The following is a 25,085-nucleotide window of genomic DNA, read 5'->3' as shown; positions in this document are numbered from 1 at the left end:
CAGCAGTGGTGCTGTTGGTTTTGGGGTTTTTCTGCGCATTACTTTTATTTTCTATGGGCTTCTGCACCTCATAGATCCGGATGGCTTGCTCAATGACCCAGTCTAAAGATCTTTTCTCGTGAAAATCTCTCACGAGCTGGGTCATTATGTACTTGGGAAGAGCATGGAAAAATGTGTTCATGAATTCTCTGCTGTCCGTGCGCACCCTTCTGGTGGTCTGCGCAAAGGCACGCTTCAATTCTTGCACAAATTCTAGTGGGGCCTGATCCTCCCCACATTGCAAATTGTAGGCTGCCTTGCGAGCCTCTTGTGGATTCTTATCTACAGAAAAAATGTTTCAAGATGGCCGCCCTATATGTGGACCATCTTGAATGGTTTTGGTCCTCCAGCCCCGCAAAGAAACTGGAGTATTCAGGGGAGAATGTCCATTTGACGTACTGGATGCAGCTACTGCAGTCCTTCAAATGGAAAGTCTCCATCATTTGCTCATAGAGCTCCAAGTGTTCCCAAACAGAATACTTGGCATTCTTATAATAAGGCGTGATGACACTCCTGATTGCCTTAATCTGTTTTAAGGGGTCCTTAAGCAAGGCCGTTTTCACCTTATTGGCCTTTTTGGTTTCGGTAACCCTGGTCCATTCATCCTCTGATTCAGAAGCACTGCTCCCAGAGGTGCCCGTCTGATCTTCCAGGTTTTCCCGGATTCTGCGAGTCTGGGAATAACTGGCAGAATGTGGGGACCTGGTCTCCTGTGTCCTGTGACGCTCAGAGGAGTCTTCAGATCCCTCCTTGCTACCAGGATTTGATGGGTACCCCCCCAGTGACCTAACTGGGCAGAGGTTTTTAGGATGCCCTTAGGGGGCCTAATTTCCTGGGGTTCCCCACTAAATTGCACTGTACTTAGGTGCCCAAACCCGGGTGCCCGCCCATCCATTCCTGGGTGGTACTGGCCTATGAGCCCCATACTTTTGGCTGGATAGTAATCTGCCATTCCTGTGGCCCTGTGCTCATGCGCGCCAGGGGTCATGGGGGTGTCAGAGTCCAGGGACTGAGAGAGATGAAGGCCTCTGGTACTAGGGCTTCTGAGGTTATGCTCAGGTTTTTCCCTTTCCCAGCGAACTTCATCTCTGTCAGCCCCTGCTCCCTGTTGCAATGCAAGAGCCTGCGCTTTCAGTTCCTCAGTTAAGGCCTTACTAGACTCTATCAGTCTCTCCTGCATGGCTACCTGTTGCTGGAGCCTATCATTGTGCTGACAGAGAGCCTCATTTTCTCTCTGTGCCTCCTGATTGGTCCTGGAGTACTGGGCCAGTCTCTGCTGCAGGAGTGTTACCTCCTGAGTCCCATCCCTACTGGCCTGCTCCTTTCTTGCCAGAGCCTCCTCCACCCTCCTGGTGTGATCTAGCAAGCCCTGATGCTCTTTTTGGAGGTCACCCAGCCCCTGGAGGGCCAAGTGATTGTCTTCATTTTCTCTTTTTAAATGGCAGACTTCCTGGCCTAAGGTATCCCTTTCCTGACCAAGAGCCTGCATTTGTGACGCCAGGTCGTCCCTCTGCCTTTGAAAGGCACCAGCTTTCTGGTGTTCTTCATCAAACTCTGCCTGGGATCCAGGTCTTTCAAAATCAATGTATTGCTTTCCTCTTTCTCTCTGTCTAGTTGGATTTGCAGGGTGGCTACCTGTTCTGTGCATGCCCTGTTGAAATTGATCTGTTGCTCCAGCTTTTTCTGGCTCTGCAGTAAGGAGTCCAAACTGTCTTGGTGCTCCTTCTGCAAAGCCAGAATTCTGGTATCCTGATCTGTCTTTTCCTGTTGCAGTATATCCATGTCCTCTTTTATTTTAATGATATACTGCCTACTATCATTTTTGACTCCTGGCTCCTCTGCACAGAAGAGACCAGGTCAGATTGGGGCTTCTCTAATGCCAACAGTTGCCTACTTGCCAGATCTTGGCCTTCAGCACATTTGTCCTGCATGGCTCCCATATATAGATACAAATATGCCGTTATCCTAACCATCTTGTCGTGTTCATCTTTAGCTTTAGGAGCCATGTATAGTTCGCTCAGGGCCACATGTAAGGGACCCTGATCTCTCCAGATATCTAACCCAGTTGCAGTGACCTGTTGTGTGATTGCCTGCAACCACGCATCCTGGCCCTGCTCAGTCCATTCAACTCTCAAAAATAGCTTATGTAAGAAGTGCTCTCTGGCTATTTTGATGTCTACCAGTGTCGTCATTCTGGAATTTGAGTTCCTTCCCGACTTACAGAAGTTTGTATTTTATTTTGCAAAACAGACCGTTTCCTTAGAGCGTTCCTTTGAGGGGTGCTTTCACAGTGTAAAACAGCGTGGTGATCTAACCGGATATGTGTATCCGGTCAGTTGGAACATTGTATTAAGCTGCACAAGTGGTAGTTCTAACCCAGAATATCCTGGCTCCGAGCCCCCACTTTGTAAGCAACTTCAATTCAACACTACAGCTAAGTCAATGCCTAGTCTGGGATGCTGATGGAAGCCCTTATTGATGTATTTTTGTCCAGTTTGTTTACTCTGGATGACAACCCTTATATAACACCCCTCTCTCAGAATGCCCCTGACCCCGCTGAGCCAAGAAGTAGGTTTGTTTTGCAAATTTAAAAGGTTTATTTGAAAATTAAACAATATCTATCACACTTTTATAGTAAATTAATATTTGATAGTACACTTGTGAGGATGATAGTGATCAACAATGGATAATGTTACAGTGGTACACTCTTTTTGATGGCTTAGAAGTGATATAGAGAGGATAAGTAGCTGAGAATGCTTTTATGGCTTCAAGGACAATGCAGTGATGAATGAAAATGCAGTACAGAAAATAAACTTGATATGACTTCAACAAAACAATGTAATCACTTTCCCCACTGGTAGCAATTCACCCCCCCCTTTATCCAATGTAAAGAGATGGAAGAAAAGCACACCGTTCCCAGGAATGCAATCAAATATAATTTAGTTCCCCCCCTAGCAAGCTTAGAGGAAAACAGGTAGGAGTTTTAAACACAGGCAAGATACTTTGATGTGGTTGCAATTAAGTGAAAAATATGCTAAAAAGGCTTTTAATTCCCTATAGGGGGTTCAGGGTAGTTGATAGATACTTTGAATCAGTTCAGGATCACTTTAGCAATGCTCTATGAATGATTGTCAGGTTGCAAACGAATTTCAGCAAGGAAAGCAAGGACAAATCTTTTTACACGTGGCTGAAATTAAGCAAAATGTCAAATCGCGGCACATTTAGACGCGTGCGTCGAGCGCAATTACGGAGGCACTATAAGGAGTAGGAAGTCGGTTCTAGGCCCGTTGGAAAGCTTAGAATCTTAGCTTTAAGATGACAGTTAAAACACTCCTAGCACAAACGGTTCCAGAGATACGGCCGGTTTAGTAGAGGTAGTTTTTCGGATTTGAGATTTTAAAGCTCAGAATGACAGATGACAGATGACAGTTTTCAGTTTTAAAAATGACAGAATGACACGATTTTAGGTTGCAGTTCTAATAGGCTAAAATAGTTTGGATTAGATTATTTTAAACTAAGAGATTGGTTTTGGCACAGTGCTAGCTGGGTACTCACACTAGATTTTGGACAGGAATGCGACTTCATCACGGATCGGGTCAACCGGTTGGACTGGACTCCTGGCTGTTCTTCACAGCGGTCTGGTCTCTGGTTCTGCTCTCAGCACTGCACAGTTCTGGTCTCTCTGGATCTCTGGTCTCTCTGGATCTCTGGTCTCTGGAGATTGATGGATTTGAAGTCTGGAGTCTCCCGGCAAAGCGTCCCGCAAGAAATTGGAAAGTGAATGTCCCTACCTGGGTTCCAGTGGCTCTTTTTATGTGTTTTGAAAATGGGTGTGTGCCTGGGCCTAGCTAAGCCTACCCCTCTCACTTATCATTGGCCAAGCTTTCCTCTCTCCCTTGATTGGGGGAAAGAAATGGAGTGTCAGAGTGATGCTGTAGGTTTTATGGTCAGAGGAACCTCCCATTTGTCAAATTGCACACAAATCTATTTCTGACCCAAATACATATTTATCTATGTACCATTTTTCTAATATTATAGGTCCAGTTAACATATTTTCTGTAGCACCAAACCATCCGATCCCTGTCTTTGTACGATGTTGTGTCCACTTATAACAGAATTCTCCCCTTTTCATCCAGATAACAACCTCTAAACCTTTCCAGATTTTACACAAATGTGCACCAGGGATAGGGTTTCAGGTGATAAAGTGTCAGATTTTTTACATGCATACATTTGGAGTAACAACCTTTTTTTCCGCTACTATCCCCAAGAACATCCCACAGGGTCCTAACACCTCTTAAAATGTGCACAGAAAAATCACAAGTATGATGATGTTATTTATATAATTTTCACAAGTCCGCACTATGAATTATCCATCTTTTTAAAATCATGCTCTGGCCCCAAAGGGGTGTGGTTTTCCAAAGCACATGGTGGAATTTCTGGCTTATCCACCTCCCCCAAGCTCAGCTTGCTCTCACAGGCACTGCCCCTCCCAGTTTCTCCCAAGAGGAAGCCATTTATGACCCCCCTAATAGAACATTTGCCTGAGCCAGGGACAGTGCTTTGTTTAGTTTTCTGTAGTCCCCAGGTGCCACTCCCCTAATTCAATCAGAGAGGTGTCATCTCCTTTTGGCGGGGGCAGAAGGGTGCAGCCAGGCCTGGGAACACAGCTGCTGAATTCCCTCTCCTGTCGGGGGTAGTTGTCAGGCAGAATCCACTGGCCCTCATTACGACCCTGGCGGAAATCGAAAAAACGATGGCGGAAATGCAATACCGCCATCGAATAGCGCTCGGTGCGATTATGACCCGTCACCGTAAAGTACGATGCCATTAGCGACACCGTAGTGAACGCCAACGCTAACTGCACCAAGTACGCGCACGCGCGCCATGCGAAACCGCAATTACCACCATGGCGCAATGGTACGCGAATTCTGACCCTAGCGGACATTTACCTAACGCCATCAAGCATGGCGGAAAGTACCATTCCGCCATGGTGAGAAGTACGGCAACGCGAACCAACCGTAAATGGCCCTACTGAGTGCCTGTACACCACTCCCTGGCCACATTGCACAACTCCTCGTAGGTGCAATGAAGTCACACAATGCAACCAGTGAAATGTACAAGTCACCCATGCATGCCAACGAACAAATGAATGTAGGGGCTCCAAGTGCCTTGTGAGTGGCCATCCATATTTGCCATGTCACCATTGCCGTACTGATGCAGCACAGGCATGTGAAGGTTCAAGTACAGCAATATGAACTGAAATATGAGACAAAACAACAACAGGCCCCCATCGCTTGACACCAGTGTAAGGCAACATTCAAAGCAGTAACCTGAGGGAGACTGCACCAGCCCTGTACTCTTGCCAGTAAACAAACCAACCATCAGCATAAGCATGTACCACACAAGTTGGCAGAGTGACTGAGCAGCCAGGCCCATCTCAAGAGGGGCCAATGGGAGCTGCAGGGCACAGATGGCACAAATACAGAAGCTATTCCAATGGACATGACCTCAGTCTCCCTCCAAGAAATGCACGCAAACACAGGCACCTGTGACCAGCCATATTCTGATAATCACATCATTCCACCAATCCACCTGGCTGACCGGCATCTGTTACACAAAAGCTAATCCCCCGCCCCTGAGCATGACATCATTAAAACAGTCATAATGGCAGCCCCTATCCCTGACCTCAATGGGCTTCGTAGGCAAACGCGCCAAGTACAGTACCACGCAACTATACTCAGAAGCCGGAACCCAATGCAGATCTTCTCACAATATATCGCTCCACAAATAGGAATATGCTACATTACTTGCAAAGAATAACGCTACACGGTTAATATCATAATAGAAATTTAATGCACAACAAAATCACCAAGCCCATACAGCTATTAGGTCATGAACTCCAAAATATATTTCATTATTGTGGGCTGCATCCGCCATAAATGACCAGCTTCTTCATGTGTGACGCCCTGTTCCTTCATGGTACACAGGGGCTACATTCACGTTCAAAAAGGCAACATGGAAGCGCCTAGAACCGCAGGGCCGTCCCATTAGGTAGGCACTAGTCCAGCTGAAAGGTCGATATGTTGCTCCTAGCCACTAGCACTGCGTAAGGGCATGTGGCCCATTGGCGATCGTCCCATAAGATCGTAATGGTGCTCCACTGATTAACACGAAGCAGCAGGTGTCGGGAGTAAAAGCCATCTGCAGGAGTGGCATACAGATGGCAGCGGCAAAAGGGGAGGAGATACCTGTCACCCAAATGAAATGAAAAAGAATGGTATGGGCATCAGAACTTAATTTGAATTACTCACTTCAATGATCACACTAAATCTACAGCCATATGCATGTTAGCCCACTCAAAAGGATTATTCCCACCCAAAAATCACTTGCGAATCATAACTATATAAATCGAGGTGAAAACACTATTACAAACGAGTCTTTGTGTGCATGCGTCTGTTAAAACAGAATCCATTAGATGGGATTAGTAACGTGCATAGACACAAGTGTTTGAAGGCGCGTCGAGACAGGGAGGGTTCAACAAGGGCAGATAGACGATGGTCCCACTATGGCAGCTCTGCATCACATAGCGCAGGGGAAGTGGATAGATTCCAAAAAGCCATGTACATGGTAAACTCTCAATTAAATCATCTGTCCATGCATCCATACATCATTCCCTCATCCCGGTATGAAAACGCCTGATTATTTACTCACATAACATGTGAAATTTCCATTGAGTCTGTGCGTAATGCAATCTGCAAAATCCACTGTGCTCCAGCCCGGAATTCTAGTGTTGTGAAGTAACATGTATTTGGGAACGTCCTGCCTTATCGTCCACTACGCTATTGCGCATCCCATACTATTCATATCAATCATTGCATTCTCGCCATGGCCCCTGTCCGAAGGACATTAAACAATAGAACTTTATATCTGCAGTCAGACCTGTGGGCGTCTCCTCGCCGCTAGCTGAAAACCGAAAGCGCTGTCCTTCGAATTCCTCATTTGCAACATCACGTCGAAAAGGCATCTGTGACCGCTTGAAATCACAAATTCTTCCATGTAGTGCGGCAGTGTGTGCAAATGGCAACTGCCTTCACTCACAAATGGGACGCCCCGCCCATCGGTGAACCTCGGTACAGTGCTGCATGAGGGTCCACCGTTAATCGAGTACTACATTCCACTGACCCTTCACAAGTTTGTTCGCGACTGTAAAGATAGTATGTGAAACAATGGGACCATAGCAGAATGAACATATGAACCAATATTCCACTGCCATCGGGATTAAATACATGATTGTAATAGCAAGATGCCATGCGTCGAATTGCAGCGTTGTGTGCGGGACGTGCTCGCCCAAAGGGGATTGCAGCTTGCACAGGTGGAATGAATCACCACAGGTGGAGGCTATACTGCCTGAAAACACATAAATTGCACACCCAACCCCCTCCCACAACCACACCCACTCCAAAATGCTACCGGCAGGACTAGCGATGTTGGCCCTGGGGGACCTGATAGCACTGCAAGTACTCCAACTTCAAGAAGAAGACGAACACCAACTACTACAACAACCGGCCGCACAGAGGAGACGCAGGAGGAGGAGGAGGGCAAGGCAGGGCCAGCAAGGCCCACCAGCACAGCCACTACCACCACGCAGGCAGCCCGCTATCCCACGCCTCCGAGCTCATCCGTTCAACCTCACTGATGAGCAGATCCACACCCTCTACCGTTTGGACCGGGACACCATAACCGCCATTGTGGACATGACACACGCTGACCTTGCCAGCATGATAGATAGCCCAACCGCCATCCCACCCCTACTGAAGGTGGTGTCTGTACTACACTTCCTGGCCACAGGCACCTACCAGCACACAGTCGGACAGTTGCATGGCATTTCACAGCCACTGTTGTCACGGACACTATTGCAAGTGCTCGATGCCCTCCTGAAGCACGCAGACGACTACATCTCTCTACCACGCTCGGAGCAGGAAATTACGAACACAAAAGTGGGATTCCATGCACTTGCCGGCATACCGGGTTGCATTGGTGCCATCGACTGCACCCATGTGGAATTGGTTGTCCCACATGCCATGGAGGCCCAGTACCGCAACCGAAAACAATATCATTCTCTTAATGTACAAATGGTGTGTGACTCCAACAGGATCATTACACATTGTTGTGCCCGATTTCCTGGATCAACCCATGATTCTATGGTCTTGAGGAACTCTACAATACCACGCTACATGGAGCGACACGCAGGGAACAGATCCTGGCTACTCGGTGAGTCTCATTTCATGCATGATAATGTGGGGTATGTGATGCGGCAATGACCTGGCAGGAAGGGAGGGGGGATGCGTACGTAGCTATGTCATTCCACAAACATCCTTTATTGTCCACATACAGGTGATGCCGGGTATCCACTGAAGAGATGGCTCCATACACCACTCCGGAACCCACAGAACCAGCATGAGGAGGACTACAACCATGCCCACTCACGTACCCGTGTAGTCATAGAACAGGCATTCGGCCTACTGAAGGCTCGTTTCCGCTGCCTCAGCAGGTCTGGCGGGGCACTCCTGTACCGCCATGAGAAGGTTGCAAAGATGGTCATGGCATGTGTCATGCTACACAACATGTGCGTACGTAGAAATGTGCCCATGCCCCCTGACGCAGAACTGCAAGCACCTGAAGATGGTCATGATGAGGGTGGGGATGTGGCAGCACATCAAGGAGTCCGCGAGGCACCGGAGGGCCGTGAAATTCGTCAGATTATCATAGATTCATGCTTCTAGCACTCACGCCTGGTGGCTGATACATGGACACGGGACTTGTGGCACTGTGTGTGTCTGGAACATGCACAATATGGACTGTACGCCTATAAAGGCCTCGTACACAAAGATCAATGTCCACACATCTCATTGGATGATTGTGAAATGTTTATAGCATATGTGAAATTATGTTACACACCCCATCGACCCGCCACCCAAGAAAGCCCAACACACCCCCTCCACCCTCCTACCTCCCCCCCGAACACCAGTGTCCAAAGATGCTCATTGTCAGTGGGCAGACGCTATTGCAAGCCCCCTCTCTGGGTATCAGGGGCACCCCTGCCTGTGGAGCGCAGGTTCCTCCCAGATCTACGTTGGGGGCTGCCCTGGACGGAACTTGCAACAGATGATGTCTCTGCCTGCTCACGTCCATGCATGTCCCTAAGGGTTTGTGAGAGCTCAGTGAGCACACGGCGCACAGCGGCAAGTTCAGCACATACGTCTTTGGACGTCGCATGCAGTTCCCCCCTCAGGCTCTCGGTGCTTCTCTCCATTGGTACCCTCAGGCTCTCGGTGCTTCTCTCCATTTGTGCCCTTAGTGTCTCTGTACTTCTCTCCATTTCTGACCTAAGTGTCTCAGTTGATGTTTCTATGGCTGCCTTAGTACCCCCACATTCATCAGCATGCTCCTTGAGGAGCGTGGCCAGTTGCTGCTGTTGCACGATCACCTGGTCGAGGGACTGTTGCCTCTGCTGGGCCATGCCCATTTGCGGTGGTGTCACAGAGGGGCTGATCACCTCATGTTGCCTTGCCACAGGGCTTGTGGGGGATGGCCAGTCGTCGTCTTGTTGGTGCCCCTGCGTGGTATCCTCATGGTGTACGGGATGAAACAAACAGGGGGATTGAGACAGGTCATGGATGGATCCTACATCGACAGCACCGTTTTCTGTGTCGGAGCATGCTGCCATTAATGCAGTGTCACCTATGGTGCTGCTGCCACCAGAAGCAGTGCCTTCTGTGGCATCCATTGGGGGGACCTGTGGTGCTGCTGTTGTGGGCATGCTGGCTGCTGGGGTGCCTGTTGAAGTCCCCTCCTGTGTGCTGCCACTTGATTTGTGCTGCTGCCGTGTCTTGATCCGTGCAGCTGAGGTGGAGGGTCTTTGGCTGTTGGTCTTGGCCCTCTTTGCAGGTGTGCTGGTAGGGGTGTCCTGAAGCTCGTCGTTTGAATCGGACCCTGTGTTGGAGTAAAGGAGGGCGAGCGTTATTTATGGGTCTGTGGAAATTGGAATGGCAATGTGTCACATGCATCGGGGTGGTACCTGAGGGTGATTTGGGTCAGGGCCTTGGAGGTGGTTTCATTTTTGTGTGGATTGAGGATGCAGTTGTTTTGCAGCCTGCAGTTAAGGTGTGCATGCTGCACGTGTAGAGGGTGTTTTTAGGATTTTTAATTATTTATGTATTTAAAGTGCGCTATCAGGCCAATGTATGTGGACGTTCTCCTGGACATGTGTTTCTGTTGCACTATGTGGACACATGGTACTTCACATGATTGGACATTGTGGATTTAGCATTGTTTTATTTGGCCCGCCTACCTGATTCTTCGGATGTCTGCACTCCTTTCTCCATCCCTCCGACTCCCTCTATACTCTCCATTCCAATGGTGGAGGCACAGATTTCTTCCCAGGGGGTCAACTTGATGGGTGATTCCGATCCTCCCCCGGTAGCTGTGGCAATGTTACGGTTGGCTGATAGTATGCTCCGTACGCGTATCCGCAAGTCGTCCCATCGCTTTCTGCATTGCTGTGGGTTGCGGGGTGCGGTCCCCACCGCACTTACCCGCTGTGCCACCAGGGCCCATATGGCCTTCTTGTTCGCAAGTGCCGTCCTGGTCATTTGCGTCGAGAAAACGACGGCAGCATTCTCCTGGAGGGTCTCTGTGAGCACGGTGAGTTCCTCATGGGAGAAGTGGACCTGCCGCTTGCGGTCGCACGCTTTTTTCGCAACTTTTCCCATTTTTATTGTTTTCACTAGGGTGGCTAACGGGTTGGGATGTGTCTCAGGGTAGGATTTTTGATGGTTGTGTTGGGATTCTGATTTTATAGGTGTACGGCGTGCTGTTTCCCGTTCCGGGCCCATGTTTTTACTTCCGTTTCCGTATATTTACGGTCACCGTATTTTGCGATTACCGCTCATTACGGTGACCGCTATGATGGGTGGCGGAATTGCACCTAGGGCGCCGTACGACGGCGGTGAGGGGCGTTTTGGGGACATTTCCGCCATCGCGGACTTTGCACTTCCGCCATGGCGTAGTGCTCGTGCCCGATGGGTCAGAATTAGCCGCACTTTACTCCGTCGTGCAATGGCGGAAACGCTATTTACGCTATGGCGGTCAGGTCAGTTACTTTCCGCCAGGGTCGTAATGAGGGCCACTCTCTTCAAGCCAGGCTTCAGCTAAATGTCACTTTAGTTCCCAGTTTTCTACATTCAAATCACACTGAAAATTTTTACACATGCAGCTAGAACGCTGATTCTAAGTTCAAAACTATGACATTTCAACAGTTGCAAACTATGTTACACTCAAAAGTAGGTCACTCATTTATTTTAAACATTTCGATTTTAGTGGCTTTCTGTCCATTTAACTTAAGCTGCTGACATCCACAGCTCAGCCAGTTTTGTTATAAACATTGTTTTGGGCTCTTCATCTTTCCAGATGTAGTATGCACGCAAGAATACATTCTGCCAAATGTCTGCTGGTGTTCATTGAGATTTTTGAATTTCTTGAGATGTTTAAAATAGGCATTTTGAGCTTGCATTCAGGAACACAAAGGTGATTTTAAAGCGCTTTTTTTTTTAGCCAACCGGCACTGCTGTTTTTCCTTTGGCACACATTTCACTCATGGCACTCCTGGCCCATCATGCTTGCACTGGTGGATGGCAGGTTAGGCAACCATTTTGGTGTGCGCACAAACTGCGCGGTTTTCCTGGATTCTGGCGCAAATGTGGGCTTTTCCGCCCTCTTGGATTTCCTAAGCCCACAGCACTAAATGTTGCAGCATAATAGTCCAAACGTGGGTCAGGACACCCAACAGGGGATCCTTCCAGCATTCCTGTTTCCAGCCCGACAGAACTCTACACCTGTGGCTTCAAAGACTGCACAAGCAATATTCACTATCTGCTCGTGTGGTACTTGGGGACGGAGGTTCTATAATCTGCACGACCATCAAGTCTGAACAGACTGTGAAGCCTACTGGTCGTCCTGATCATGGAGCCTTCAGCTGGGGACCCTTTGACGAGTCTGATACAAGCAGTGGCAGCCCTTAGGACAGACATGGCCGCAGCCACAACTGCAATACACCACCGCCTTGACTCCCTCCAAAGTGCCCGCCACCCATTACCGGCAGATGCCGAATTCGGGGATACTGTACCCCAAAATCCAGGACCCTCTGTCCACCCGCGCCTTCTGTTTCCGTGGTCGTCCCTACTCCGTTCCCACTAGCAGCCCCAGAGAGATACCAAGGTGATCCTAGGCGGTATCGTACCTTTTTGAATCAGTGCAAACTTCATTTCCTCTGTCAACCCCATGCATTCCCTGATTCCACTGCTAAGGCCGCCTTCTTGCTTTCCCACCTGACAGGGGCGGCAGCAACCTGGGTGAACCCGTTGCTAGAGAGCGATCATCCAGCCCTCTATGATTTTGATCTCTTAGTTAGTGAAATGGCCAAAGTTTTTGACAGTAGGTACAATGCCCAGTCTCGGGATATGGAGTTATTAGACCTCACTCAGAGCAAACAGACCCTCATAGAATACATAACACGGTTTAACCAGTTATCAGCTGAGACTTCCTGGCCCGAAAACAAAAAAGCTATGGTCTTCTATAGGGGACTATGCAGTGCAATGAAAGACGCCCTCTCAGTGGTACCCTCGCTTCCAGCAGTCTATTCAGATTTGGTCGATCTAGCCCTACAAGTAGACGCTCGGAGAAGCGAACGTCGGGCGGAAGCCCGCCTTTCTAGCAGTCAGTCCCTTACCCCACCAGATATCACCAGTGAACCCATGCAAATAGGGGGAATACGCAGTCCCATAACCCAGGCTGAACGAGAACGCAGAAGAACAGATAATGCCTGCTTCTACTGCGGGCTCCATGGACATTATGTTAAGGAATGCCCACGCCGCCTTAAGAACAAAAATCTGGGTTTTCAGAAGGCTCGCCCGTGAGTTCGGGGGTAAGGGCGAGCACTTCACAGACCCCGTTGGAGCCTATACCAGACTTTGGCCCTGTCAGACCAGTCATAGTACAGGCCATGCTACATCCAACTAGGGATTGCACACATTCTCTACCCATAGTGATTGACTCAGGGGCGACCGGTTGCTTCATAGATATCATGTTGGCCAATACACTAAATCTACCGCTGGTTGCTAAAAAACATCCTGAACCAGTACAGGCAGTTGATGGGACCTCTCTTGCTTCCGGCCCAATCAAACAACAAACCGCCCCTATGGAAGTAGTCATTCAGGGCAACCATAAAGAGACATTGTCTTTTGACCTCATTTCTGCACCGCAATTTTGGGTCATATTAGGCATCCCTTGGCTGAAACAACACAACCCACTGATTAATTGGGGTACTGGTCAAGTGTTTTTTGAGTCAGTAATCTGTCAGCACTATTGTTTGGTGGAAGCCGAAAGTATGCCCAACCCTGCAAGGGCCCTTGGAGCGGTGGCCTCTATGTCCATCGAGGAGGACCCGGTGCCTCTGGTGACCCCGACACGATAGGTGCGATCCATGCTTGTATACCCTCAGCATATCACGATTTTCAAGCTGTTTTTGACAAAGCCTCGGCTGAGGGACTACCGCCACATAGGCCGTACGATTGTCCCATTGACTTAACTGGCACTAAAGGAATACATCCAACGAGCTCTGCTTCTGGGCCATATCCAGCCCTCTTCATCACCTGCGGCAAGCCCCATATTTTTTGTCCCCAAAAAGGAGGGGGACCTCCGCCCCTGTGTAGATTACAGGCGGCTCAATTCTGTCACGGTCAGGAACCGCTACCCTATTCCCCTCATCTCCACCCTCTTAGACAAACTAACGCATGCATCAATTTACACCAAACTGGATCTACGGGGTGCATACAACCTGATTTGTATGCGTAGAGGGGATGAGTGGAAGACAGCCTTTTGCACACACCAAGGTTTGTTTGAATACACTGTAATGCCCTTCGGTTTATGTAACACTCCTGCCACCTTTCAACGCTTCATGAACGACGTCTTCAGCGATATCTTGGACACCTATGTTGTCGTGTACCTGGATGATATCCTTGTATTTTCCCCCTCCCTGGAGGAACATATCATCCACGTCAGGGAAGTATTGTCCCGGCTCAAGAAAAACGCTTTGTTTGCCAAACCCGAGAAGTGCCAGTTCCATACGAAGGAAGTAGATTTTCTGGGTTTCCATATATCTCCAGGGGGATTGGCAATGAACCAGTCTAAGATCAGCACAATCACGGATTGGCATGTTCCAGAAAACCTAAAACAGCTCCAGTCCTTTTTGGGATTTGCAAATTTTAATCAGTGTTTTATAGCCAACTTCTCTTCTATTGTTGCGCCTTTGACAGCCTTGACCAGTCCTCTTGTTCCCTTCCACTGGTCCTATGACCATCAAACAGCCTTTGACTCCCTTAAAACCACTTTCACCACGGCTCCTGTCCTCCAACACCCAGATCCAGAGCTCCCTTTTGTTGTAGAAGCAGACTCATCGTCTTTTGCATTGGGTGCAGTCCTTTCTCAGCCTTGCCCAACGACAGACCATCTACACCCTGTGGCCTATCATTCGCGCAAATTCACGCCAACAGAAGCACATTATATCGTCACCGAGAAGGAACTCCTTGCGATCAAGGATGATATATATATGATATGATATGATATGATATGATATGATATGATATGATATGATATGGCATTTGTAAAGCGCCTATACACAAGTGATGCTTTTCAAGTATGGAGGCACCACCTTCTGGGGCGAACAAACCAAACCATTGTGTACTCCGATCATAAAAACCTGCAGGATCTAGCCACCCTCAAATGTGTGAACAGCCAGCAAGTACGCTGGCATCTGTTCTTTGCCTCTTACGACTTTTGATCAAACACAGACCGGGGGTGGTCCATGGAAAGGCGGATGCTCTGTCCCGTTCCCTGGGGGGGTGGTATCCCTCCCGTCATTTCGGGATAAATTGTTAGAGCAGGGGCATGTATTTTGTGCTTGCACTCCTTCACATTCCATGTTGGCTGCTATAAGACAATGGGTGTCGCTTCATCCTCACGCCTTGTCAGAGTGGGACCCTGTCTTCCAGGATGCTATGCCTTTCGTACAAGGGGGGCTGTTTTTGCCTACTAGTGACACCCGCAACCAGGCACTGGACTGGTCTCATAATGCTGCCATCAACGGTCACCCAGGACAGCGACGTACCTTAGACCTACTTAAAAGCTGGTGCTGGTGGCCTTCGATGAGACGCGATGTAGAAAACTATGTGAACACTTGTTCCGTTTGTGCACAGTGTAAGTCACGTAGGGGCTGTGCACTAGGACTGCTTCAACCCATGCCGATACCCCCAAGACCTTGGCATACAGTTTCCATGGATCTAATCACAGACTTGCCACGCACACAGGGTTTTGACACTATCTGGGTAGTGGTAGACTCCTTTACCAAAATGGCTCGCTTTATACCCTGAAAAGGAATTCCTTCTGCTCCCACATTAGCCCAGATGTTCTTCAAGTCGGTCTTTTGTCTCTTCGGACTAGCACAGGTTATAGTGTCAGATCGTGGAACACAATTCACGTCCCGTTTCTGTCAGGCCCTTACCAAGCTTCTTGGCATCGATGCCTGGTTCTCTTCTGCCTACCATCCTGAGAGTGATGGACAGACGGAGAGAGTGAACCAGGCGTTGGAGCAGTATCTACGTTGCCTATCCCTCCAGTACCAGAGTACCTGGCTTAGTTTATTACATCTTTTGTTTTGTTTGCATATAACAATACCCTACACTCCTCCACTGGTTTTTCTCCATTCTTCTCCCTGTATGGCCAGCACCCTTGCACCCTGCCATTCCCTGATTTTCCCCCTTTCAGTACTCCTGCCGCTAATGCCTGCACCCGCGACCTTGTCACGGTCCATGCACAGACCCTCGTCCATCTACATGAGGCCCAATTAACTATGAAAGCGGCTGCTGACAGGAAGCGGGTGGATGCCCCGGTTTACTATGTGGGGGAGCGGGTATGGTTATCTTCCCGTCATTTACACATCCCTGGATGCTGATAGTTACTCCCCCGTTTTGTTGGTCCTTACCGGGTTTCGAAGGTTCTGAACCCGGTGGCTTATCGCCTGTCCATCCCGACCTCCTGGCGCATCCATCCGGTTTTTCATACCTCTCTACTCAAACCCTGTCCTGCTCCTACCCGTCTTGCTCCTTCCCCTGCCCCAGTCTCTGTGGGGGCCCCTGATGTGTTTGAGGTCAGTGCCATCCTGGGTTCGCGTCTCTATAGAGGGCAGTTGCAATACCTCGTGGATTGGTTAGGTTATGGTCCCAAGGATCGCTCCTGGGTTCCCTCTCGGGATGTACATGCACCTCAGCTGGTTGCACGTTTACATCGGGATTACCCTTCTTTGCCACCGGGTCGTGGGCCTTTGTGAGAGGGCTCTGTCACGTCTCCTGCCGGTTGTGCCCGTTCCAATGTCCCTTCAGGTGCCCATATCCCCCCTTCGAGGCCCCTAACATCCACACATACCCGACCGCAGCAGCAGCATACCCGGAGGAGGAGCCTGGGCAGCCGCCTGGGTTCGTTACATCCCTTCCTTCATTGGCAGCTGCGTGGAGATCCCCGACATTCCACCTCAGATATCGGCATTGTTTTGTTACGCGGAGACTTCCCCATCAGGTGACTAGATACTATCTCCACTGCCAACGTAGAGACGCGACGAAGTACGCATCACGTAATCCACTCACGTGTGCAGTCCTTCCAGTCAAAAAGGCTGGAAGGACACGAAAACAAGGCTTCACAGCTGCTTCGTGCTATTCTGTTTGGCGTTACGTTTGGATTCCTGCACTTCGTTTGATCTTGGACTGTATCATGGATTACTTATCTCTTGCTGGACTATTACTTGATTTTCCTGGAACTTTGAACTTGGCTTTCCCACCTGGATTCTGCTTTTGGATTATCCCGGGAAACGACGCTACCTTCCCAGCGTTTGACCTCGGATTGCTTTTGGATTGCTATCGGATTTCCGTATTCAGGTATTCTGGCCATTGTTGTCTATCGACACAGGTGTGTGCATTACATCAAGAGTGCCTCCACTCCTATCCTGTATTCTGCTGCCTTCGGTGATCTGTTGACCCTTGCCCCAGTCTTCCATCAGGGCCGTTTGACCATTCTGACGAGGTAAGCCACTTGCTTAACTGCCCTATTGAACTACTTGCCTTGTCGGTGTATACCACATTGCTTGCCTTGTCAGTGTCTAACCACATTTCTTGCCTTGCAGTGGTCTCGGGGGGGGGGTCCTTCCGGCGTTCATGGTTCCAGCCCGACAGCACTCTACACCTGTGGCTTCAAAGACTGCACGAGCAGTATTCACTATCTGCTTGTGTGGTACTTGGGGACGGAGGTTCTATAATCTGCACGGCCATCAAGTCTGAACAAGTCGGCAATCACATTATTTCGCATTTGTGCATGTGGCATATTCAAGTTGTTAATCAGCCGCCAAAGGTTACGGGAGTTATTATTTGTTAATGCACAGAGCAACCTCTACTTATTCTGTTGGTGGTGCAGATATCTGTAGGCACGAGAACAGTTTCTATAGTTATTCTGCATTTTATTTCGCTCTGCGCAATACTCATGGCTGGATTTGGCTAAATATTTTAACATTCTAATAGATGTCCTTAGCTCACTTTTCCTGGACCATGTGTCCCCATCAAAGCAAATGGCATGTTGGTTATGCTTCAAATAATTACCAGATCCCAGATTATCCATTTCCCACAGGAAGGCCACATATTCAGATGGATCTCACCACTTAGGCCACTCCTGTTCTAATGATTCAGTCATCACACCTTCCAGATTATTATATAGAGTATCCCCACTGCTCCTGAATCTGACAACTTTATTTCTGATGCTGTTTCTAATCAAGCTGGTGTCATATTGTGCCACTCTGGCCCAATTGGCATAAGCATGCGTGGCGGATAACCTATCGTGGTCACAAGAACCAGCAGGTACCACCTGAAGAAAAGAGCATTGAGCAAACAGATCTTCTGCGAGAAACAGACAATGCAGTGTTGAACCCAGCTCAAGAGAAAAGCTAGCCATTTCTTCCAGTGACAGATTGATTTTTACTAATAGTCTTTGACCCACCTCCCTATGACTCAATGCATTGTGAATTTAGGTCACTGGAGAGTATAATACCTGCAGTACCATACAAGTTCTTAATTCTCCCCAAAGAATCCATCAGGGATTCAAGAATGGCCTACATGTTAGAGCAGGTGTGGTTTCAATAAATATTAATGACCACTAATTCCTCTCGAGGGAGCCTGCTTTGCATAGTTACAAGGGCGGCCAACAGGCCCTGTGTGAAAGTTGTAATCAATACTAAGCTGAAGACTACCGAAGCCCGAACAGAGATCATAACACCCCCTTCAGGCCGACCCTACACTCCCCTTGTGGCCAATTGTTCAACTGCTATAACACCATCAAACTTTATGCAATCTATTAGCCAAGTTTCTTGATTTGGAACAATATACTGAAGAGGAAAAATCCGAGCACACACTCAGTCCTGGATGACCTCCTAACCGTAAGAAGCACCAACAGCAACATGGCCACCGCTCATACAAACTCATGCCCATCCCCACTGCTCAAACCAGGGCCAACTTCTGCGAACGGTACCCAGCCAGTCGGCCATATGTTCCCGCCGTAACACGAACTCTGCCAAGAATGGACGAAGAGACACAAGACAGAGTTGGGGAAAACCACATGGACCGACTTGACTAAAGGCACTGTATTTAAAGCTGGCATGATGCTGGTCATCCCAACGACAGAAAAAAACACACACACACGCACACACGCACGCACGCACGCACGCACACACGCACACACGCACACACGCACACACACACCCACCCCCCCCACCTCCCCAAAACTCAGAGGCTGAGAACGATCAGCAGCTCCACGGCTGGACAGCGAATTGCAACACAATTGCTACCTTCCAGACTCCATTTACGATGGGAATGGAGCACTCCCATCGCACAAGTCGTCTTCACACTATTGTTATGCACAGACACATAGCTGCAATTACTTAAACATGCACTGAGAACAGGTGTCTCGCAGGCTGGGAACCACGGTTGTCGCAGGTTTGGGGGCCGCAGCCTGACCAATCAGGACCCAGGGTTTTGGGGACAGATGGCGAGGGTTGCCAACCAATTACCAGGCTTCCTCACTGAAACTGTTTTAGTGTAACAACTTTTGAGGATGATCCACGTATACCACCTGACACAGACCTGTCCAACTGTAACACTTTCTATAGGGTCCTATATTGGACCTACCAGCCAGCAGCCAATCCCAGGCCTTGATAGGTTTAGGAGGAAGTCCACCAAGTGACGAAGGGTGTTATGTCCCGGTGTTAGGCAGAAACCTGTGCAGTTCCCTCTGGGACCACTGCAAAAGATTTAAGACTACAGGCGTTGGCAGTAAACCCAATTGGTAGCAGTCTGTACCACCCAGATTTACCTGGTAGCTGTGGCTGAGCAGTCAGACTTCTCTCAAGAAGAGTTAGGCAGTATACAGAGTATTCACAATAGGTCAAAAGAACACAGTAGAACAAGCAAACACTGACCAGAGCTTGGTGTAAAAGAGATATAATTATTTATTTAAAAACCACATCTAATAAAACACACTGACACTAATATTAAGCAGTTCAAAAACATGGTCACTAAAAGATATACACTCCCTTCAACGATTATTAGACAAGTCTTCAGTAAAGCAACACTTATTTTCAGACAGCGGTGAGCGCTTAGCGAAGATGGCACTCTAATCAATCGGCTTACAAGGGAGAGAAAGGCAGAGCCAAGATAGAAACAGATCCCAACACTTTCGTAAGAACACAGTAGGAGAAGAAGGCAGGTTAAAACCGTAAAGTCAAAGTTAACAAGGCCGGACCCACTTTAAGAGGCTCCGGACGAAATGTTTCCAAGGTCACACGGTTTAAAAGTGCACAAAAGTCTCGCAAAAAGTTCGGAAAGGAGTTGGATCAACAGAAAGGGACCGGTTAGATGGTCAAGGTGGCCAGGCCAGTCCAGAAGGTTAAGGGATTATTATTACCTTGTAGCAATCTTTAGAAAGGGAGGCCTGGTGGACACGGTACCTTAAAATGGTGAGGACGCGCCAGCGGGGGCAGTTGTTCCTGGCAGTGGGTGCAAGTCGGTGCTTCGTCCGGAGGAAGAGAGGATCTCGTCGTGGAGGACAACAGGAGCCCGTTGCACTGCCAGGGAAGAAACCAGCCGCGGAGTTCTCAATTAAAAGGAGCGGTCCTTTTATTCGCGGTGCAAGGGTAAGTGGCTATCCGGTTGCCGGGGTGCTTGGCACGGGCAATTCGACCACTTGGATGTCTTGGAAGCGACGAAAAAGAAGGTAAACTGGTTGTGCCCACCAGTCAAGGGAAGAAGACTCTCCAGCAGGGAGATCTCCTCTGTCGTTGGGAAGCGGTGAGTTGGTTCAGCAGGGCTCCACCGGTGGTGTCGTCGTAGCAGGTCGGCTCAGCTTCTCCCTCTTCGGATTTTCAGGTCCTGTGGCGACTTCTGAAGTTCCAGTCCCCAAAGCCCTGCTTTTATGCAGCACACCCCCATTCACTCAGCCTAGCTGTCAATCAAACATGCTAAGTGGTGAGCCGGCCGGCTCACCACTGGGCCCAATCACACAAGAGTGCGACTTGAGTTAGCAAGGTAACTCAGTCCAGGGTGCCTAAACCCCCTCCCACACCCCCTGTGGTACCCAGAGAGAGTGGCACCACTTTTGGAGGCTTCTGTGGAGAAGCCCGCCAAAAAGTGGAACAAAGGGCTCGACTTGGGTTGGAGTCACAGAAGAGAACACAAACGCCATTTTAGAATCGAGACCTGGCAAAAAATACAAACCGGCTAATTAATATTAATTAAATAAACCGGCAGTATGTTCGAGGCTATGAGAATTAAATAAATAAAGTTGGTAGCCTCGAACAATGGGAAAATCCCATAGGGATATATTTGTGGTCGAATATAAAAAGTAGTATCCACTGCCACCAGCCAAAACTCGATCAGGGGGGACGGAGACGTGCCCCCTCGACTAACAGACCCCGGGGCAATCAAATTGCCCCGACCAGTACGTCCACAATATGATGGTTTGTACCGGTTTCTGTTAATAATTTGGGACTAGTAAAGCCAATGGTGACTTTACATGCCCTGGGAGACAGTAGTCAGTCCCAGGGTATGGAGTCTATGGTGGGGTGTCACTATGAAACCCCTGTGTCACTACACTTACAGATTCCATAAGGACTCTCCTCAATTGTACTACAATCATAAATGCCATATATATTTAATTTATATCATATACAATATTACAAATATTGTATACTCCCCCTACAGTACCTACAATTACTATTCACATATTACTATAGTGTTTGATCCCAAGAATCTGACCAACACAATCTAATTAAACCATATAAAAAATACATACAATACACCTTCAAATAACAAGACTCACCTGGAACCCCACAATTCCAGTGATGTCCGCAGACATATGGTTGTGTCCGCGAATAGGAACATTGACCGCAGACACAGTGGCACCTGCACAGCTTTTTTTCACCTATAAAAACAGCTCCATATCAATCCATTTTCTCCGCTCCCCCACCCTTTCCAGCCACGCTTTCAGCCACAAAATAACCCAAAATGTATTTTACAGACTTTGTTCTCACTGCACTGTTTGTGGACAAAGGCCGATGGCCGTGGATCCAATATGGTGAGCATATCAAAAATGATGATGCACCTCACATTTTTCAACATCCAATCAGCATGCATCTTTGATGTCGTCGGACACCAAGCCTCCGCCTGATTGGTACAGAGGCGTCGCAGACTCCAAATCAGGAAATAAGGCTGCGGACCAGATGTAGATATCACTAATTTTGTGCATGTAATTTTGGGCATTTAAAAAAAAAATACTGGACAGATTCACACCAAATTTGAAAAAGCATGCTTTCAGGACCAATCTGCCACTCCTCACACAAGTTTGGTGAAAATCGTACATCGGTTTGGGCTGTAGCCATGAGCATATTTTATTTTCCATTATGTCTATGAGGATTTCAAAAATGTTGGGACCTCCCCTATAACTTTGCCCCCCCTGAGGTAAACCACACACATTTTGGTTAATTGTTCCGAGGTGCGCATATACTTTTTTTTGCAAAGTTTGGTGATGATTTGTCAAAATGGTGTCAAATTTATAAGCCACCCAAAAAGCGCTCTTTCAATGAGTTGAGCAACTCAACCATAACTACAGGGCCGCTAATGCTATAAAAAAGTAAATAGCCCCATCAGATTGATTCTGCAAAGTTTGGTGAGGTTTCAATAAGGGGGGCAAAATTATAGGGGGTCCCAAAATGTGGGTTATTTCCATAGATGCAATGGAAAATAAAATTGCTTACGCCTACAGCCCAAACAGCTTTACCGATGTTCACCAAATGTGTGACAGGACCGGCAGCTTGGTCCCGAAAGCGCGTGTTTGTAAATTTGGTGTAAATCCGTCTAGTATTTATTTTTTAAATGACCAAAAAGATGATAAAAAGAATATGTGATATCTGCGTTTGGTCAACATACTCACTTCCATGTTTGGTCCACAGACGGGCATCCGATTGGCCAAGAGGGCTTTGTGATGTCTGCAGACATTGGACGTGCCCACGTATTGGATGGTGAAAAGCGTGAGGTGCATCAGATTTTTGGGAATGGCCACCACGTTGGATTCACGGACTGCCGCCATTGTCTGTGGACATCACGCTAAAAACATATAAAAAACATAGTGCCTCATTCTGAGTGCGGAGTAAGGGGTTAACGATGCCGGTAAGGATGCCGGTGCCATTAACCCCTTACCGCTGCATTCCGAGGTCCTTTAGCGGGTCCCGCTAAGGGCAGCTGCTAAAACCAGCCACCCTTACTGTGACCCGCTAAAGGACCAGGGAGATAATAACGGACCCGTAATTAACGGGCCCATTATTAGCTCCCTCCCCATTCCTATTGAGCCCTATGGGGGCTCGAATGGGGATGGCTTCCCTGAATGGGGACTTACCGGGTCTTCCGTGGTTAGAATGACCAGGTAAGTCCCTATTTAGTGAACCCGGACCCAAGTTTGGAGGCATGGCTACCTCCAAACTCGTAACGAGGCCCATAGGGTTATATGTACAGTTTTTGGAAGTGGTTGGTGGATGGATGTGTGACTGTTTGAAAGCAGCCAATGAGGGAGTGTTACAAATATCAAATTACAAAGGGCAGAAGGGCTGCCATGTGCGATGGTGTGCACATGCCATCTGGGTCTTTCAATGATCCTTGATCTGAAGAAGGGGGCTGTGGAGACCGTGGATAGTTATAAAGGTTGATCAATTATGGTCCTTATTGTATGCTAGAGAAAAGTATTAGGGACACAAAATTGTTATTGTCCTTTTATATTTATATCTAGTATACAGTTGTCCATTAGCACCCTGGGTGGGGGAGCCAACCAATCAGGTGACTAGGAATGTGGGCTTGAACCACCGGTACAAGCCCACGTTCCAAGCCACCTGGTGGCTGATTCTCCTTGCTGCCATCTTTCCCCCACATTCCGTCCCGTTTTTTATTATTCTTTTTACCCCCACCCCTCTACTTACCTTAATTTGGCTGTGGCGGGTGCCACTCCCACATTCGCTCCTTCTCTTTGCCTCGTGTAGGCTGCCATGTAAAGGGAAGAGGGGCTGCATATGGAGCCCTGCCTTTCCTTTCCATAACAGACATCTTGGAAAAGGATTTTCCTACCTATAGCCGGACGCTGCACACGTAACCATAACATCCCTTTAACAAAGGGTTTTCATTGAATTCCATGGGTTTTTATTAGTGCATCTTAACCATAATGTCCCTTTTGTGATGTTGTTAGTAGCCCTCAGGGCCCCCTGTGGTAAGGCCTTGCTCACCGTACCTGCAATGAGACACTGGGCACAGGACTTTACTCATCGGGCTCCCGGCACACCCTGTAGAGCTTGGGAATGCTCACTTTATTTTATACAACACGTGCAGCGGTGCACGTTGCTGTCGCTTCATGTGATACCATCACATTCCTCACTTTTTCATAACAAAATTTAAACACAATCATTAGGCATGACCTGCTGTCAATGCTACAGACATACATGTAATAACACAGGAACACATAGTGGGCCCAACGTGGGCAATACTGGAAAACTCTTTTAGATTTGGTCCTTGATGTAGTCTTTGAACCACACGGGACAATGGGGGCTTTCTCGGTGGGGGTAGCACCCCTCTGCCGCTGTCTCTCCCCTCGCTCTTTCCAGGTTGCATAGTGTAAGTTCTGGATCATCCAGCATCTTCTCCCGGAGGTTGTTCTCTGCCTGCGGACCGGGCCGGGAAAACTTCTCCTTGTTGATCTCTCTGCTTCTCTCCCCCTCCTACCTTCCGGAAAAAGCTGGAGTTCCTTTTTGCAGTTCCTTTCTGATCAGCAGCAGTCACCATGGAGCCCTTCACTTGTGTCACTCCCACAGGAGAAGGTTCATAATTGAGCGACAACTTTCCTTCTGGACAGCGGTTTCTTACCAGGACAGTGTCACCCTCCTCAATGTCCGGTGGTCTGAGACGTTGTCTGATGTTTTCCCCCTCGTTGTGCACTAGTCAGTCTTCTGAGTGTCCTTTTCAGTACTCCTCCTTAACCTTGGGTTATGTGAAACACTTTGTTAAGCATTTGCAGGAAGCGCTCCACCTCCCCATTTGACCTTGGCCATCCTGGCAGAGTCTGCCATGAACTCTGCAAAGTTCCCTCCATGAAATGGCGGACCATTATTAGAGCATATGGTTCGTGGGAATACATGTGTGGCAAAAACCTTTTCCATCACTTGGATGATCTGTTCGCAGGATCTCGACTCTACCAGCTCTAGCTCTGGGTACCGTCACCGCTGGTTAATCATTACGAGAAAGTTCATTCCTCTTCCTGTTGACCCAAAGTCCACATGTACTGTGTCCCAGGGAGTGTCGCTTCTGGTC

This window comes from Ambystoma mexicanum, chromosome 14 (assembly GCF_040938575.1).
Source record: "Ambystoma mexicanum isolate Mex_15411 chromosome 14, UKY_AmexF1_1, whole genome shotgun sequence".
In the NCBI taxonomy this organism is placed as follows: Eukaryota; Metazoa; Chordata; class Amphibia; order Caudata; family Ambystomatidae; genus Ambystoma; species Ambystoma mexicanum.
Note: the sequence above shows the minus strand (reverse complement) of the source record.